Source organism: Cynocephalus volans, chromosome 3 (genome assembly GCF_027409185.1).
Source record: "Cynocephalus volans isolate mCynVol1 chromosome 3, mCynVol1.pri, whole genome shotgun sequence".
NCBI lineage: Eukaryota > Metazoa > Chordata > Mammalia > Dermoptera > Cynocephalidae > Cynocephalus > Cynocephalus volans.
Window position 1 is genome coordinate 42,579,907 of NC_084462.1, and position 18,522 is coordinate 42,598,428.

Below are 18,522 nucleotides of genomic sequence, written 5' to 3' on the forward strand. Positions count from 1 at the left end.
GAGTCTGCATTGTGACAAGATCCCCAGAGGCTTTGTCTACAAATAACAATTTGGGAAGTGCTGATTTAGAGGACTCTCTGGGGTCATGCAGGTAGGTGACACCTACATCATGGATTGTGAGGAAGAGTCAGTGGAAGTAACCTACGTGACGAATCTCTCCGAGAAGGTGCACAATAAATACAGTTTGTTTCATTCGATAGCAAAATTGCATACCTAATTTTCCCGCATCTGGAGAGAGTGCCTCCACTTGCAGGGCTTGGGGACAGGAATGCTTTTCAATGAATGCACTGAATATTGTTGAGCACTTGCTGCATGTATAATACTGGGCCAGCCATTGAGGGGGAGAAGAAAGAGATAACAGACACAGTTTGGGACCTCCAGGAGCTCAGCATGTCTTTGGGGTGACAGTACCAACAGGGAAGACAGTATGGGACCACGTGCTGAAATGACAGCGGCAGTAAGGGAGCTCCAGGAGTGGCAGGCAGGCACCAAGTGAGGGCAGAAGCATGAAGGTCTGGCTTGGACTCAGCACAGAGAGAGGATTCAACTGCAAATGGCAGGAGTGTGCAATGGAGTGAGCAGCCTGGAGCTGGGGCAAGCATGCCACATGCAGACAGGGGACTTGAGGAGGGCTGTGCGGAAAGGCAGGTATGAGGTGAGGCTGGCCTTGGCCCAAGGACCCTGTGAAAGCTGATGGCTCCGAAGCTGCTGTACACAGCTTCAGCCTCTCCAAACAGGCAGCCTCCCCTCCCTCCAAGCCCACTTCTGGGTGGGGCAACTTTTTGGTGCCCCTAACATATCCTTTCCCTCTGAATGTGGAGACACAGCAGGGAGTTTACCTGAGTTGCCCCCCGAGCTGACCACAGAGCTATACCTTTTCATATCTTGATAATTTTTTTTTTTTTTTTTAGTCTCAGGTGATTATAATGTATATCCTAACGTATCCCAGTCTATCTGGAATTGATGGTATACTACTTCATGTGTAATGTATAAATCTAAAACAGATTGTTTCAATTTACACTCACTCTTATCTTTTGTGCTGTTGTTTTTATAATATTTTACTTCATATGTTATAAACCCACAGTGCATTGCTATTACTCTTGTTTTAAACACTCAGTTGACTTTAAAATACTTATGAGAAGACATATACTCACCTACGCCCGTAGCTCTCCCAGTGCTCTTCCTACTTTCTCTAGCTTCAGATTTCTATCTTGGTTGCATTTTCCTTCAGCCTGAAGAATTTCTTTTAGTATTTTTTGACATTCAGGTCTGATGGTGAGAAATTCTCTCAGATTTTATTTGAAAGTGTCTTTACTTCATTTTTTAAAGAAATTTCACTGATCATAGAATTCTAGCTTGACAGGTTTTTCTTTCAACTCTTTAAAGAGTTGTTTCGTTGCTCCTGACATCATTGTTTCTGATGATGAGTCACTCGTCATGCTTATTGTTGTCCCCCTTTATGTAATGTGATTTCTTCCTCCGCTTTTATAATTTCTTTTTTAATATATGCTTTGCCTGTGACTTTCATTAAAGTCACCTTTTGTATAATTTTTTTTTTTTTTATGGTTTTTTTTTTTTTTTCGTGACCGGTACTCAGCCAGTGAGTGCAGCGGCCATTCCTATATAGGATCCGAACCCGCGGCGGGAGCGTCGCTGCGCTCCCAGCGCCGCACTCTCCCGAGTGCGCCATGGGCTCGGCCCCATAATTTTCTTTGTATTTATCCAACTTGGGTCTTGATGTGCTTCCTAGTGGGTTGTTCTTTTTTGCTAAATCAAATTTGGAAAAAATTTTCTCAATATTTCTTCAAATACTTTTTCAATTCCATTTTCTCTCTCCTCTCTTTGGGTACCAGTTATAGTTGTTAGACTGCTTACTACACCTCACAGGTTATTGAGGCTTTGTTCATTTTTAAAAATCCCTTTTTTTTCTGTATGTTTCAAATTAGGTGATTTCTATAGTACTGTCTTTAGGTTCACTTATCCTTTCTTTTGTTTTGTCCAGTTTGTTCTTAATCTCATCCATTGATTTTTTTTTCTTTTTAAATCAGATATACTTCCCTGTCTTATGATTTTCATTTCATTCTTTTTATTTTAGACTCTTTAACATGTTTGTTAAGAGTTTCTTTAAAGTCTTTTGTACTAATTCCAATATCTAGTTTATTTGTGGGTATGTTTCTAATAACTGATTTTTCTCTACAATGGATTATGTATTCCTGTTTCTTTCCACATGTCTAGTAACTTTTTATTGTACAGTAGACAGTGTTATGCTAAATTGTAGAGATTCTGGATTCCATTGTCTTTGACTACCATTGAGTTTTGTGCTAGTAGATAAACTGAACTTATGGAGATTTGATACTTCATTTTTTTATGGTTGGTCTCTTTCTGATTTGTCCTTAGTCTTAGGGACAATCCCTTAGCCCAGGAACATAGTCTTTACGCCTAGACCATGATCCTTTTGGTTTTTCAATGGAAAACCTGAAATGTTTACCAAGATCTCTTATTTCACAAGACTCAAACTCCAGATTGACTCCCCTGCAATGGGCAGCAGCTGAAATACCTGCTCAGCTCATTCCCCTTTTCATCTGTTGTTTTTCTCCTGGACTTCTCACAGTCTTGCCCAAGCAGTTCAGGGTCAGCCACGTATTCAAGATGAGTTTATATGTCCTCCTCTGTAGCTCTCTCCTTTCTGAGATTTATCCTCTCAATTTCCAGCTTTTTTGGCAGTCTCAAACTCCATCCCCTGCCTCCTCAGGAGAATAAGATTACATTTTTCTGATTTAGTTCTAGCCTCTCTGCACCAAGGGAAATGAGGAGTTCCCACAGAGGAAAAGTCATGTAATCTCAATCATACCCGATATAGTTCTCTTCTCCTTTTAGGAATCAAACCCCCTGCCTGCCTCTGCCTTTTTCTAGTTGCTCTCTAATGCCCTTAAAAAGTAGATTTTTTTAAAAAAATAAATGTTTTGTCCAGAGTTTATTATCTTTAGAAGAGTTAGTCTGATATGAGCTACTCCGCCATCTTGAAACTAAAGTTTGTGGTTTATTTTGCATTACCAGATAGACTGTGTGTTATCTATTGCTGCATGACAATTATTCCAAAATGTAGTTGCTTAAAACAATAAACACCTGTTATTCAGCACACATAGGGGCTTAGCTGAATGGCTCTGGCTCAGGGTCACTCATAAAGTTGCAGTCAACTGTTGGCTGTCACTGAAATCTGAAGATTTGACCGGGGCTGAGGGAGGATTCGCTTCCAAGATGAGTCACTTACATGGCCATTGGCTAGAGTCCTCAGTTCCTTGCTGGCTGTTGGTAGGGGGCCTTGATTCCTCACCATGTATAACTCTCCATAGGTCGGTTGAGTGTCCCCATAACATTGGTAGCTAGCTCCCCTCATTGCAGGTGATTCAAGAGAAAAAATAAGGAGGAAGCAACATCATCTTTTATGACCTAGTCTCAAAAGTCACACATCATCTCTTCAGCCTTACTCGATTCATTAGAAATGGATCATTAAGTCTAACATACACTCAAGGGAAGAGATATCTGGCTACACCTTTTGAATGGAAAAGTATAAAAGAATATGTAGGCATAGTTTTAAATAATCACAGATGGCCTCCTAAAAATTAGACTACATATTTATACAAATGGGATAATTTTTTTCTACCAATTTTCTTTGTAAAGCTGCACACTTCTTATAAGTTTTATTACATAAAAATAATTAAATTAAGAGAAAGAAGTAGTAGAACTGTGAAATTGTATCTTAAGAAGCAAACTCCTCCAGCCCCTGGGGCCCCCAGTCACATCGTCCTCAAGTGCCTCTCCTACATTGGAGAGAAATTATACACTCAGAAATTTGTAGAGGCGCGTGTTATCTTCATTGCTTTCAGAGAGGAGAGTGGGGTACTCCTATGTTTTTAACTGGAAGTCCCTGGTGTATTTCATTTTAGAGAAATTTTAATTTTTTATTAAGTTGTCAAACTGTACATTGATGATTTGTGCCTTTTTCTAAATGTAATATTGCAATAAAACATGTTTAAAGGGCCGAGCCCGTGGCACACTCGGGAGAGTGCGGCACTGGGAGTGCGGCGACGCTCCTGCCGTGGGTTTGGATCCTATATAGGAATGGCCGGTGCACTCACTGGCTGAGTGCTGGTCACGAAAAAGACAAAAAAAAAAAAAAAAAACCATGTTTAAAAATTTTATGATGTCAAATTTGTTCATCTTCCTTTATGAGTCTTGGTTTTGGAATCTTGCTTAGAAAAGCTCAAGGTTATAAATCTATTCTCATATGTATTTCCTCTGAAAACTTAATTTTAGAGCAATAGTTTGTCTTTAAACGTTTATGGTTTTGTCTTTTATGTTTAGCTTGTGATCCCATATGGAATTTATAACTGTGAATACAGTATGAAGGGGAGTTAACTGTATTTTGCCCCAAATGATCTCCACATGCTGCCCGTATCATATCCTAGATTCCCATATGTGCATTGGATCATCGATTATGTTTCATTTGTCCATTTCTTTTTAAGCTCTAACAATGCCATGCTTTTCATTGTTATAGTGAAGGAACATTTTTGGTTTTTAGTAAGTTAAAGGACACATTTTCTCTTATGGTTCTTTTCCAAAAGTTTCTTGGCTATTCTTGCACATTTTCTCTTTCAGATGAACTTGAGAATCTGCTTGTCAAGTTCCATTAAAAATCCTGTTGGGATTTTGATTGGGATTGCATGGAAATTATAGATAATTTGGGGGAGAATTGACATCTTTACAATATTGAGTCTTCCCACCCAGGAACATGGTATGTTTTTATTTATTCAGGTCTTCTTTTACATCATTTAAATAAGTTGTATAACTTACTTTATACCAATCTTATACACTTATTAGGTTTATATCTAGGTTGGTTTTTTAAAAATTATATTTCTAATTAGTTGTTATTGAAATGGATATAGGAAAGGTATTGATTTTTGTATGTTGTTTTTCTTTTCTGGCCACCTTATTGAACTCTATTGGTGCTATTATTTTTTCCCTGATTCTCTCAGCTTTTCTAGATAGATGTAAATAATAGCTATCTGTAAATATAATGGTGGTTTTATCTCCTTAATATTAATAACACTCATTTATTTGTCTTGTGTTATTTCAAAACATAGGGACTCATGATGAATATTGATTAATGAATGGTGGTTTATAGGTTCTATTGTTTTATTTCGGACTTATGCAGGAATGCTTCTAATTTCATTCTATTTGTAAATGTCTTCTGTCAGTTTCCTGTAGTTACCATATATAAAATTAAGGACATTTTATTATATTCCTAGATTTCTAAGAAGTTTGATCATGAATTGATGCTGAATTTTATTATATGATTTTTATTTAAGCATCTATTGAGATAATTATATTGCTTTTTCAACTTTACCATTTAATCTGGTTAATGTAGTAAATTACATTCGTAGGTTTCCTAACACTGGAAATTTCTTTCTTTCATCCTTGAAATAAATTCTATTTGATCATGAATATTGTTCCTTTGATACACTGCCACATTCAATTGTTAATATTTTATGTATGACTTTGCATCTTTATTTATAGGATAGATTGAACTGTTTTTTTTTTTAAAGCCTGTCTCCAGTTGGTATTAGAGTTATTCTGGTCTTGTAGAATGAGTTATGAAACTTTCTATCTTGTACTGTGCTGTGAAACAGTTCATATATTGTGGACATTTCCTGAATCTTGAAATGTTGGTAGCAGATTAATCAATTTGACTGGATATGTAGACTTTTTAAAGGGCCAGGTCTATTCAGGTTTTCCATTTCTCCTTGAGGAAATTTTGGTAATTAATTTTTTTCTTCAAAATTATCCATTTCCCAGATTATCAAATATGTGACATACATTTGATATTATACTCCCATAATTTAAAAATGTCTTTCATATTTATAGTTATAATTGTTCCTAATCTTATTTGTGACAGCTCTCCTTTTTCCCTTGAATAATGAAAAAGTGCTATTTCCTATAAAGTAAGTTTTTTCAGGGAACTAGTTTTTTAATTTATTTTCTCTTTTATGAATTTCTACTTTTTCTTGTTTAGCTTCCATTAGCTTCTTAACATTTATTGCTGTTTTTTCTTAGCTCCTTGAATGGAATGCTTATTTAGTTCTTTATTTTCAGACTTTCAATAAGTGTTCTATATATTTTCCTTTCATTACCTATCACCAGTTTAATTATATGGTGGTTTATTGCTATTTATTTCTGAATAATTTTTAATTTCAGCTTTGATTTTTTTCTTTAATCCAGAAGTTATTTAGAAGATTTTTTAAACATTTCCAACTGAAAAAAATTTTTGTTACTCCTTTTTTTTGCTAATTTTTAACTTTATTGCATTGTATTGAGAGACTGTTCTATATAATTTCTGCCTTTTGGAATTTTTTTGAGAATGTCTTTGTAGCCTAATACACTGTCTTTATTTTCTGCTGCTATAACAGAATACCATGGAGTGGGTAATTTATAAAGAAAAGAAATATATTTCTCACTGTTCTGGAGGCTGGGAAGTCCAAGGGCATGGTGTTGGCATCTGGTGGAGGACATCCATGGTGGAAGGGCAGAAGGTGGAAGCAAGCGCACGGGATGGAGAGAAAGACACTAGGGGCCAGACTTGCCTTGTAACAACCTGCTCTCGCAGTAAATAACCTGTTTCCACTACAACAACATTAATTGATTTCTGAGGTCGCTGCCCTCATGACCCAATCACCTCTTAATAGGCTCCACCTACCAACATTGTTGCATTGGGGATTGAGTTTCCAAAACATGAACTTTTGGGGGACACATTCAAACTATAGCATACATGTTCAGTTTTTGTAAGTAGTCCAATGGATGTTTGAAGAGTATTTTTATTCTATACTTAGTACAAAAATCTATGTGTTAGATTAGAGGTTGCAATGGATGGCTCAGAGACTGCCTTTGGCCTGAAGATGTGTTTTGTTTGACCCACACAGTGTTTTTTAAAGTTTGTGCAAACATTTACAAATCAATAAATTTTATGGAAAAATGAGCATTTGGGGTTTCTCTTGAAAAATCAGAAGCTTTGGCCTTACTGGGCCTTCATTCCTTTATGGCAATGGTTTGCTGAAGCTGTGTAACAGCTGCTTCTAACTGAAAGGACAGTTCACCCATCCCTGCCATGCCCTTGTTAATAGACCTGGACGCTTCAGCTATTTACCCTGCCTGCCTGCCTGGTGCCTGTAGGCATCTGCATTTGTCACCTGTGTGTTTGATTAAGCTTATTCAAAAGTTCTGGAGTCTTTCTTATTTTTTGTCTACCTGATCTGTTTCTGAGAAGCGATGTCAATCTCCATGATGATTATGGATTTATCAATTTCTTTTCATTTTGCTATACACATTTTATAGTTGTGTTGCAAAGTGCATAAAAGGTATCTCTTCTTGGTGTAGTGAATTTTAATCGGTATAAAAATCCCCTCTTTACCCCATTTTTTTGCCTTTAATTGTGCTTTGATATTATTATCACCACACCTGCTAAGTTATTTTATCATCACTTTCCACATATATTTTTTCATCCCCTTATTTTTAACCTTGGTTTTGCAAGCAGCATGTATCTCAGTTTATTTTTTGACCCAATTAAGAATCTCTTTATAGAGGAATTTGATATATTTACACATGTGCTGATTTGGATTCCGATATATTTGGATTTATTTCTATTACCATATTTTGTTTTCATGTATGTTCAAAATCTTACCTATCTTTATTGGGTAGATGGAGTCTCTTCTTTAGTTGCTTTCATTCTAATGGCTTGAAGTTTTTACATTCTAACTCTGTTTTTCTGTTACCCTGAAATACATGTATTTGATTTATATTTCTCTACCATGTGTAGCATTAATCAGTACTCGTCCACTTCTCCTGAGCAAAACAAGAACCTTGCTGCAGCTCTGCTTTTCTTTGCCGTCTTCTCCTCTCCCTCATCAGCTCCCTGAATTGGGATCATCCAGGATTTTAATTCCATACTGTTTTTAACAGTTTTACATTATGTATCAATAATTATGTGAGCTTAACTACAAAGGTTGACTAGTTTCTTTAGCCACCATTGTTTCTTTTATCTTACGTCTTTCTTTCTTTTTTTTTTTTTTTTAAATTTTATTTTGTCGATATACATTGTGGCTGATTATTGCCGTCTTTCTTTCATGTTAACTTTTTTTATTTTACTAGATTTTGTCATCTATTAAGTCATTCATTCTTTCAAAAGATATTTTTGAGTGCTTGCTGTATACTCATATATGAATGGTTATATAGATAGTAAGCTTTCTGAGTCATTTTTAGGGAGACTTAAAATGTCTTTATTTTCTCCCTACAAACTTGGCTGCCTTTAGATTTTAAGTTCAAAATAATCTTCACTCAGAATTTTAAACATATTGCCAATGGTTTTTGGTATACAGTGTTGCTGATAAGGGATCTCTCTTTGTCTCTGGTAATTTCTTTTGCTCTGAAGTCTACCTTATCTCATATTATTATAGCTGCTCCTGCTTTCCTTTGTTAATGGTTACATGGTATATCTTTTCACATCCTTTTACTTTCAATCTGAATATATTGTTTTATTTGAATTGAATTTCTGGCAGACAGCATAGATGAGTATACTTCAAAAAGTTCATGGAAAAAGAGAATTAAAGATAAAACAAATCTTTCCGTGAACTTTTAGAATTACCCCCATATTTGAGCTATGTTTTTTATTCTACCCTGACAATATCTGCCCTTTAATTGCTATGTTTAGACCATTTATATTTAATATAATTATTGATATATTAGGGCTTACATCTGATATTTTATCTTTTGTTTTTTGTTTTATCTGCTTTTAGTTTCTCTTTTCTTTTTCATGCTTTCCTATGAGTTGCTTGAAAAGGTTTTAGAATTCTGGTTTGATTTATCTATAGTGTTTTTGAGTGTATTTTCTTGTATAGCTTTTTTAGTAGCTTCTCTTGGTATTGTCATTTCACCAGCTTGTGTGAGGTATAGAAAACTTACCTTCCTTTACATCCCATTATCCTCCTTTATTTATAATATTTACAATATAATAGTCTTAAATATATGTACATTTAGAACTACATCAGATGGTGTTATAATTTTTGCTTACTTCAAACATAATTTAGAAAACTCAAGAGGAAAAAGAAAGCCTAGTGAATCTGTAGGTTTATTTCTCTTACTGAATTTGGATATTCTTTAGCCATTATTTGTTTGAGTACTTTTTCAGCCTTCCCCTCTTTCTCCTCTCCTTCTAGAACTCCCATGACATGAATTTTAGATCTTTGCTTTTTTTCCCACAAGTCCCTGAGCTTTGATTATTATTATTTTTTTAAGTCTCTTTTCTTTCTGTTGTTCAGCTTTGGTAATTTCTACTGTTCTATTTTCCAGTTCACTCTCTTTTTCATCTGTCCCCTGCATTCTGTTGTTGAGCCCATCCACTGAGCTGTTTATTTTGATTATTGAATTTTCAGTTCTAAAGTTCTACTGATTCTTCTTTACATCTTCTATCTCTTTGCTGAGACTTTCTGTCTCTTTGTTGAGGCTTTCTATTTTTTCATTTGTTTCAAGTGTATTTGTAATTGCTCACTGAAGCATTTTTATTGTGGCTGCTTTAAAATCTTTGTCTGACCATTCTTACATCCCTGTTGCCTCAGCGTTGTCATCAGTTGATTGTCTTTTTTCATACATTTTTTGGTCTTGCTAGTTGTTCTTGGTATGGTGTGTGATTTTCATTTGAAACCTGTACATTTTGTATTACGTTATGAGACTGGGCATCTTATTTGAATCTTCTGGTTAGCTGGCTTTCTCTGACACTGCTGCAGCTGGGGAAAGGGGGCACCGCTTCATGATTACTAGGCGTAGGTATCATCTGGGCTCCCCCATCGTCCTCTGTTCATAGCTGAGGGAGGGAAGGCTTCTCATGATGCTGAGCAGTGTGGGAGTTCCAGCTCCCCACATGCCTCCAATGACACCACAGTGGAGGTCACCTCATGACTGTGGGCGATGGTGAAAATCCCGACTCCCTGCCAGGCCTCCTGATACAACTCCAGGGAGGAGGGCAAGGGACACATCACTGCTGCCAGGTGGGGGAGGAAGACCAAGCTCTCTGTGTGGTTTCTGCTGACACTATGGGAGTGGGCCTCATTTTTGGCTGGTGGCGATAAAAGCCCCACTTCCTACTTGCCCTTTTCTGACATCACTGGGCAGGGGACAAGGGCTTGGGCACTTTGTTACATCCTGAAAGGGCAGGGGTCTAGGCTCCCCACTCAGCCTTGGCTACTGCAGGTGATGGTAGCACCACACTTGTTTTCTGTGGTGTTTGGCCCACTTATTTTGAAGTTTCTTCCCATTTGTTCTGTTAAACCAGTCTCTTTGGGCTCATCTGGTGTGTGTTTGTACTGCTTTATAATTGGGTGCTTCTCTTTTTTGCTGTTGGCTTTCCTCAAGTGCTGCTGATTCTTGGTTGTCCTCTCATGATTGTACTCACAGACCCCTGTCTGGCTGTGGGTGGTTGTCTGGTCTGATGGTAGTTCTGGGATGTGGAGGGGGAGAGCCCTGTTGCTGGGTAGCATTTCTCCTGGGAGAGCAGCAGGCAGGTCCCTTATTCCCAGCACACTCTCCTGGTTCTCTGGCCTGAGCACACCTCTCACTGCATTAACCTTTGGGTGAATTTGCTGCTGCTCCCTGCTCAGCCTGGATCAGGAGGCAGCTGACCTGCCACCACCCCAGCCCCTTGCACTGATGCCTGCTCAGGCCCCTCCAGTCCTTGCACACCAGGCCTTGAGGTTTCCAGCATTTCTGGAATCATTGCCATCTCAGCAGAAGTCTTCTCCTGCCAGGCCCTGCCTCCTCCTGCCAGTTATGCCACCTTGCTGTCTTTCTGCCGTTCCTCAAAGCATCTTGTCTGCTGATCTTGTTCTCTAGAGCTGTCACAGATTTGCTATTTTTCTTTTAAATTTTATTTCTAGGGATTTGGGCCCTGAGGAGAGGTAAACTGTGTACATTGTCTTCCTTCTTGGTCAAGTCTCCTTTGTATTTTATTGTAATGACAGTAACAGCCATCACTAACCACTGGGAGCTGTCAGATGCTACACCAAGCATTCATGGTCATCTTTGCATCTAATCCTCAGAATGATTCTGTGGGCTAGATATTATTATGGCCATTTTGCACCAGGGGACACTGACAATCAGGTGCCTCACACGTCCAGGCTCACACAGCTGTGAGGAGGCAGAGCATAGCTGGACTCAGGCCTGTTCGCCTGAGCTGTGTTCCCCCTCACAGCTGTAGCTCTCTGATGCTAGGACACAGCAGTGGCTGCATGAGGACAGCTGTCACTGAGCCCAGTGGCCGGACACAGAAGCAGAAGGGAAGCTTTCATGGTGTGCAAGTGTGTTCTTTCTTGGCTGAATTCATATTCCTTCCAAACATAACTTGGCCTGGCTTATTCCTCCTGGTCTGAATCCCATGATGATGGGAATAGCACAGGAGGGCAGCAACGAGGGCAGCGGCCGTCTTCCTGGCCTCTCTCTCACCTGACCTTTCTTTCCTCTCTCGCTCTGTCAAACTTTGTTTCATAAATTTCAGCCCTGCACATAGTTCTTCCGGCTCCCCGCAATGATCCTTCCTTCTCCCGTCTGCCTCTGGCTGGCACTGGTGGTGGGTCCCTCAGCCTCGGCTGCATCCACTATCGTTAGCTTGTCATCAGCATCGGCTCCCTGCAGCGTGGGCTCCGTGAGAGCCCCTCCTGCTGATGCCTGCAGACGTGGAAAAGCCCCTCCCAGACTGCACGCTGGGGGCATGAGTCTGTCCAGTGCTCCAGGTCCTCCTGGTGTGCCCCACCCAGCACCCTCTGGGACAGGCTTGCTGGGAGCCAGGTGCACCACCCCGCCTATCCGGGCCTTGTGAAGTGCACGCATCTTTTCAGACTGTGTTTACTCTGTTTCTGGGAAAGGCCAAGTAAACAGCAACAGCCAAATTTCTGTTGGTGTTTTTGCTCCATATTTTGATTGGAGAACTGAATCATGTCCTTCCTTTCATAAACATGAAAATGTTAAGTACATAACAGCTACATTAATCTGTGCCCATAAATTGGTTAATTATGTTAATTCTGAGTCACAGAATTCAGTCTCATTAGTGTTTCCATTAAGCAGTTTAGGCTTTGTGAGCATTTTAAGAGAACAGTTTAAGCCATAGATTAATCTTCAAAGGCTCCAAGTGCATTTTCAACTGCAGTAGGATTTAGAATGCATTGGGAGGGCCTGCGGGATTTGGTGAATGTTAGCAGCCGGTGGTGTCAGGGAAGAGGGGTTCACCACTTCTCCATCCTTCACCCCCCACATTCTTGTCCAAGGTCCCTGCCTGCTGGGTCTGAGCATCCTGAGGCGAAGCAGGAGCCATGGGAAGGAGGAGATAAACAGGAATAGGCCATAGCCCCTCAGCCCTGCATCTCCCTGGGGCTGCACCCTGCCTAGAGGACGGTGAGGCTGGCTCTGCAGTGCCATGGGCTGCACAGATCTGGGATCCTGAGATGGTTCTCACAGACACTGATGAGCAGTCACTTTATCCCTGAGTATATGTGAGAAAGACAGAAAAAAGCAAAGAGCCAGGGAGAAAGCACACTCAAGTCTCAGTGACAGGCTCTAGCTGGCCTTTGCCCTTGCCAGTGCGAATGTCTCATTTTCACCCTCTCCTTGTCTCCTTCAGAGGTCAGTTCTAGGCATGGGTTTGCTTTCTCTATCACAAATGCATGTGTTCCTGGGGTTCCTTGCTATCCTCGCTTGTGGGTGGATGTGTGGGTGCCCCTTGGGCTCAGAGCCTGAGGCGCTGTCCTGCATCCTATGCTGTCAGCACTCACTGACTCACTGTGCATCCCCTGGCAGTTCATGCCCCTGCTCCAGCCCCTTTTCCCTGGTGGGGAGACTGTGAATGAGCCTGTGTAGATGTCACATCTTTAGACAATGGTGAAGGTTGTTGCAGTATTTTTTTTTTTTTTAACCGTTCTCTGAAGAATCAACAGGGTCTGATTATGAAAGAGAGACCTGTTTAAAAACATAGTTTTTATCATTTTTTTCAGTTTGGTTAGGCCAACAGAGGAGAAGATGACTGCCATTGAATGAAAAGGTAGTTTGTTACTCACAGTTCCCAGAAGGATGGGGCACATTGCACCACACAGGGCCACACGGGAAAGCACTTGGTTGGTCAGGAGGCAGGGGGAGTGAGGGCAAGCACCTGTACTGTAGTTTCTGTGGGAAGGAACAGGCAAGACAGAGTAAGCAAGTTTGGGATTGGCTGTCCCTAGTTGTTTGACAGCTGGCCCTGGGGGGATGATTAGCACAGGTGGGTAGTGTGAGAGCCCAGTGAAGGAGGTGGCTGGAGTGTAAACTCTGAATTGGCTGGTTTGCACTTGAAAGGTGCCCTTCCAGGATGGTCGTTTACCAACCCTAGGAGTTGGCTTTCCCTGGAAGGGACAGTCCCTCCAGGGTCAGCAAGATCCCAGATATCAAAGCATCAGAATATAGGAAGTCAAAGGGCATGATTAAAACACAGACCCTGCCTAGGACAGCCCTCCTCCCGTGGGCCTAGGGCTCTGTGGCAGGACACGCCTGTGAGCTGGCTGGGCTTCACTGGCGACAGCTACATTTGCACCCCGGTAGGAGATGGAATGGTGCCATCGGAGATGAGCAGAGCAGGAGGCTGAGAGGGACAGTGACAGTGGAGACTGTGGTGGGCCTCTGCAGCTCGGCAGACCACAGCTCCCTGGACTCCTGGAACGAGGCTATCATATGTGGGCACATGTAGAGACTCGAGAGCCCTGCTGTTGTCTTGGATAATTATGAGAGTTGACCTAAACCTCTTTGGTTTTTAGCATTTCTAAACAACTGTTGAAGCCTTACTTGGCCCAGAATGACTGCTCATGGACCAGAATGTACTATTGTTTTACTGCAAAAACAAAACAAAACAAAACACAAAAAAAGCAAAAAACCAATTATCCGTGGATTTACTAAAAGAAACTCCAGATTAATGAGCAAAATTGTTGGGGAGGCCCATTTGTCACACTCAGAAGCAACAATCTCATCTTACTTGCCTCTGTTCATTGCTCCTGTGCTGCTGTGCATTTGCTGAAGGCAAAATACATTACATCTCAGTAAACAAAAGTGGGACCAGCCTGTCCTGCCCCCGCCCTCTTCCAGATGTTACCAGCCCAGCTGGTGGCTGCTTCTGGTACTGGTGTGTGTGCACGTCTGTGTGCAAATGCTTGTCCATGTACGTGTGTGTGTCCATGGCAGTGCGGGATCTTCCCAGAGCCTTGGGACACGAGCTTCCTCAGAAAGTCTTCAGGGGAAATGCCTGTCCTGTGCAGCTTTATAGGGCCTCCTGAGTGTTGATAGGTTTGCCTTGCCTTGTACAAGCCTGTTACTTGGAAGGTTGAAAAATAAATTAGCAGAGGAAGGGAAGAAACAGAGGTCACTATGAAAAAGGTGGTGGTGTTTTTTTTTTAACTTTACCAGGAGACTTGTAAAATCACTCATTTCAGCGATTCTCCCAGGGCATTTAAAATATTATTGGGTTTCGGCAATTTCATAGGAATGCCTATGTTATTTAAAGTGAGGCAAACCTGCGTGATTCTTTACAGGATGGAGCTTCTGTGGGTAGCCAGAAGTGTCTTTTGGGGGACTGAGCCCCGTAACACTCAGTTGTTCACCCAAACATGAGGTCATCAGCTCCTCCAAAGCACCCATCTTCCTTCTGGTCAGTGCTCCTTCCACCTTGTGCTCACAGACCCATCCTTAGAATCCGGCACTGCATGTTTCTGCCTCCTGGAGCTCAGAACTCAGCATGCTGAAATGCGATCCATTTGCAAGCCAGCACCAGGAGGTAATTTGCCATCAAAATGATTTGTCCAAATTATTTTTATACCCGACCATTTATAGTAAATGGGTCTTTTTTTTTTTTTTTTTGGAGCAATGATTACTGTTTTTCTTCTACTTGGCATTTCCAGAGAGCCATTCACATTTAAAGCTTATGTTGGAACAGCAGGTTTCTACTGAAAATATTTACCTTTTCTTTGTTGGCAACTTGTCAGTGTTGGGGAAATAGATGCTTCATGAAAATCTAAATACATGATGCCTGCTTTCCCACACATCAGTCAGTCTTCTCCAAGATGCAAAGCATGTGAGAGGTGTTGGGAAATCATTCTGGTCATATGTTTTTATATATTTTTGAATGTCTTCTGGCATCTCACTCTTCTTGTTCAAAAATAAACATTTCAACACCTATAACTTGTATGGAGAAGTCCTAGAATAGCACGTTCAATGTCCTAGAATAGCAGGTTCAGTGTCACCACTAGAACCTCAGAATTCGTTTTGGCCACATGTGTGGCTGATGGGGTCTCCTGCCCTGGAGAGTCCATTGCCTAATGTAAGGACTAGGGACGTAAGAGATGCAGCACCAGGTGTCAAGGCCTTGACTTACACTTTCATCAGTCTTCTAACTACCTGCCAGGTAAATGTAGAAAACAGGGATTTAGAGGTTGAGATCATAGCCCAAGGTCACCTGGAGCTGAGTTTCCAACACAGGACGCTGACTCCACCTCTCTCCCCCACCATGAGCGGCTCTGCATCTGCCTTGCAGACACACGGCCAGCTCCCCACGCTGGGTGGGAAGGACAGCACTCCAGGACCACCTAACTGCTCCTCTCCACCCAGAGCTCAAAAAGGAGAAAGTACAAAGAGCTGATGTCACAGCCTGCGTAGACTGTGCCTAGAGTGGCTCTGCCTGTAAAACCTTACAATAGATGCCAACAAACCCAGGAAAGATTTGGCCCCATTACGACTCCCTTGATCTTCAAAGGGAAATGAGCTCTTACTCTATTAAAATTAAGAATCTCTGTTTATCAAGAGATACCATAAACAAAATGAGAAGACAAGGCATAAACTGGGAGTTTTTATAACCTATATAACCGACAAAAGATTAATTCCCAGTACAGACAAAACTAAACAATATATTATCTAAGCAAACATACAATTGTATTAAAACAGTAGTTTTTAAGAAGCAATGAAATGAATAATCCAAAATTCTGAGCAGTTTCCTCTGAGAGGCAGGGGGTGACAGAGAGGACACAGGACAGAGGTCCCCCAGTGGGTCACATCCTCATTCTTGCTTCGGGTAGAGGGTTCATGGGTATCCATTATTTTCATAGGCTTTATAACATGTATGTGACGTGATCTTTTGTACGGATCCAATACAGGTTGATCATCCCTATTCCAAAACTCTGAAATGCTCCAAAATCTGAAACTGTTTGAGCACCAACATAATACTCAAATGAAATGCTTAATGGAGCATTTCAAATTTTGGATTTTCAGATTAGAGATACTCAACTGGTTAAGTATCTACAAATATTCCAAAATCCCCCCAAAAAATTCAAAATCTGAAATACTTCTGGTCCCAAGCATTTTGGATAAAGGATACTGCACACCTGTAGTACATTTTTAGAAAACAAAGTGGAAAAGTAATCAGGTATTGTTATCACCCCCATTTTTACAGAAGGGGAAACCAAGGCCCACTGGAGTCAAACTGGTGGCGGACATGCACCTTGAATGCTTACTTTACATGAATCATCCTTAAACTGTCTGGCATCCCTACAGACATAGTAACTTTCATCATGGCAATGTGCAGAAAACCGAGGCTTAGCAAGATGAGAGAAACTCCAAGCCAAGCCCTGGTCACAGCTGGTGGCCACAGCAGGCTCTCGCCATGGCATGCCTGCCTCCCTGTCCTGGCTCTGAGTCTGTGGGTGAGAGCTCTGCTTTACCGGCCTCCCCTTGGGAGCAGGTGGCCAGACTCTAAGCCCACTGGCCAGGTGGTTCCATCTCTGTGCCTGGACAGTGTGGACTTCCTGGGCCATCCTGCATCCAGGTAGCTAAGGCAGCAAAGAAAGGAAGAAAATAGAGCCAGGAAAGGGAGCAAATAACACTGGAGTTAAGTTTATTCCTTCTGCTCAGTTTTAAGGCCTGGCAGCTGTGATGTGATGGCTCTCCAATGACTTCAACCCCGCCCTCAGTCGCTGCTGGTGCCCACTCAGCTGGCACTCCCAAATGGCCCTGGGCACTGCTGTTAAACTTCTAGTGTCACCCACATCTCAACCTTCATATTGTCTTGCTATAAATTTCTCTGACATTGATTTTGAGTATGATTCCCAGGCTTTAGGAGCAGGGGCTTCCACAGCTAAGCTTAGTGTCCCATCTAAGTACAGTTCAACATGTTGTGTCCTGGAGTGTCCCCTTCTCCCCGCCCCCCCCCCAACTACCCTAACCCGGCCTCCCAAGACCTTCACCGTGACTCTTGTATTCTCTCTCCTGGCTCATGAGTGGAGAACTTCAGGACAGATGTTAACGGGAAAATCTTAGGAAAACCTGAATCTTAAAAACTGAGCCGCATAAATGGATAGGATGGAAGAATTTACTGCCATTAAATCTTCTAATTATCTTTAGGTAGGAAGTTTCTCATCCTGGCAAATCATTAAGTGTATTTAGTTATTTGTTTACAATCTAGTGCTACTGGGTGAGAGATTATAGGACAGTAAAAATTGAAGTTTATGTGTTAGGGATCTCTGCCCATCAGTTTTCCATCCAAAGAGACAGCAGAGTGTTCCTACAATTACAGCCTAAATGGACGGGGCAGTAGGATTTAATTCTCACAAAGCATTTGTCCCTGGGCACCTGGGGAGGGTCTCTCCTCCCAGGGTCTCCTTCCTGTAACTCTTATGCCTGAGTCCTGTAACTCTTATGCCTGAGTCCTGTACCATCTCTTTTAACCTCAGGGAAAAGTTACTGCTTTGTTTTTTATAGTCAATTATATTCGAAGTTTCTGTTTCTGAATGCCTGCTATGTACTGATGTGGATTCTGGGATACAGAGCAAAGACGCCCAGTCCTGTCCAGCGAGGTAGGGGGACTCTTGCTTGGTGAGGTGAGCCCCAAGAGGAGGGTCACCTGGGCTGGAGGTGGGGGTGCTGCAGCCATTAATAACCATGTCTTGGAAGAATCTTTAATGGCACAGAAAAATGCTCTATATAAAGTCCAGTGGGGGGCAGGAAAGGATTTGGAAAGTATACGCTGCAAAGAAAAATTCTAGAAGAAAATAAACCAAATATTATTAGTGGTTATTTCTTTATTTCCCAAACTTTCGGCAAAGAGCACATATTATTCTTACAATCAGAAGGCATCCCCTTTTCTGTTACATCTTAAATAGCTCTAAGATTTAGACCTCATTTGGATGAAAGTCCTGGTCATTGCACACTCAGAGCTGGGCCTGGTGTATGGGGAGCTCCTGGGGGCCTCTGAATGGGGTGGCTGGGGTGCTGAGAAGCTACCTGAAGAGCGCTTGTGCAGGGTGGGTGGCAAGGTTTTCTGAGCCTCAGAGAAGTCTGACTTTAGGTATCTAGCAGTATTCAGAAAGAATGTGCCAGTGGCTGTCATGATCTCTGCTTCCCAGTTTCATGCCGGGCATCCCA

At 41.4% G+C, this 18,522-nt stretch overlaps 1 protein-coding gene across 3 annotated transcripts in view; it reads left to right on the forward strand.

Annotated features, from left to right (window-relative positions):
* The window catches only part of PCSK6 (proprotein convertase subtilisin/kexin type 6), a 170,827-nt gene that overhangs the window by 58,920 nt on the left and 93,385 nt on the right, over nt 1–18,522 (forward strand). The window lies entirely within an intron of this gene.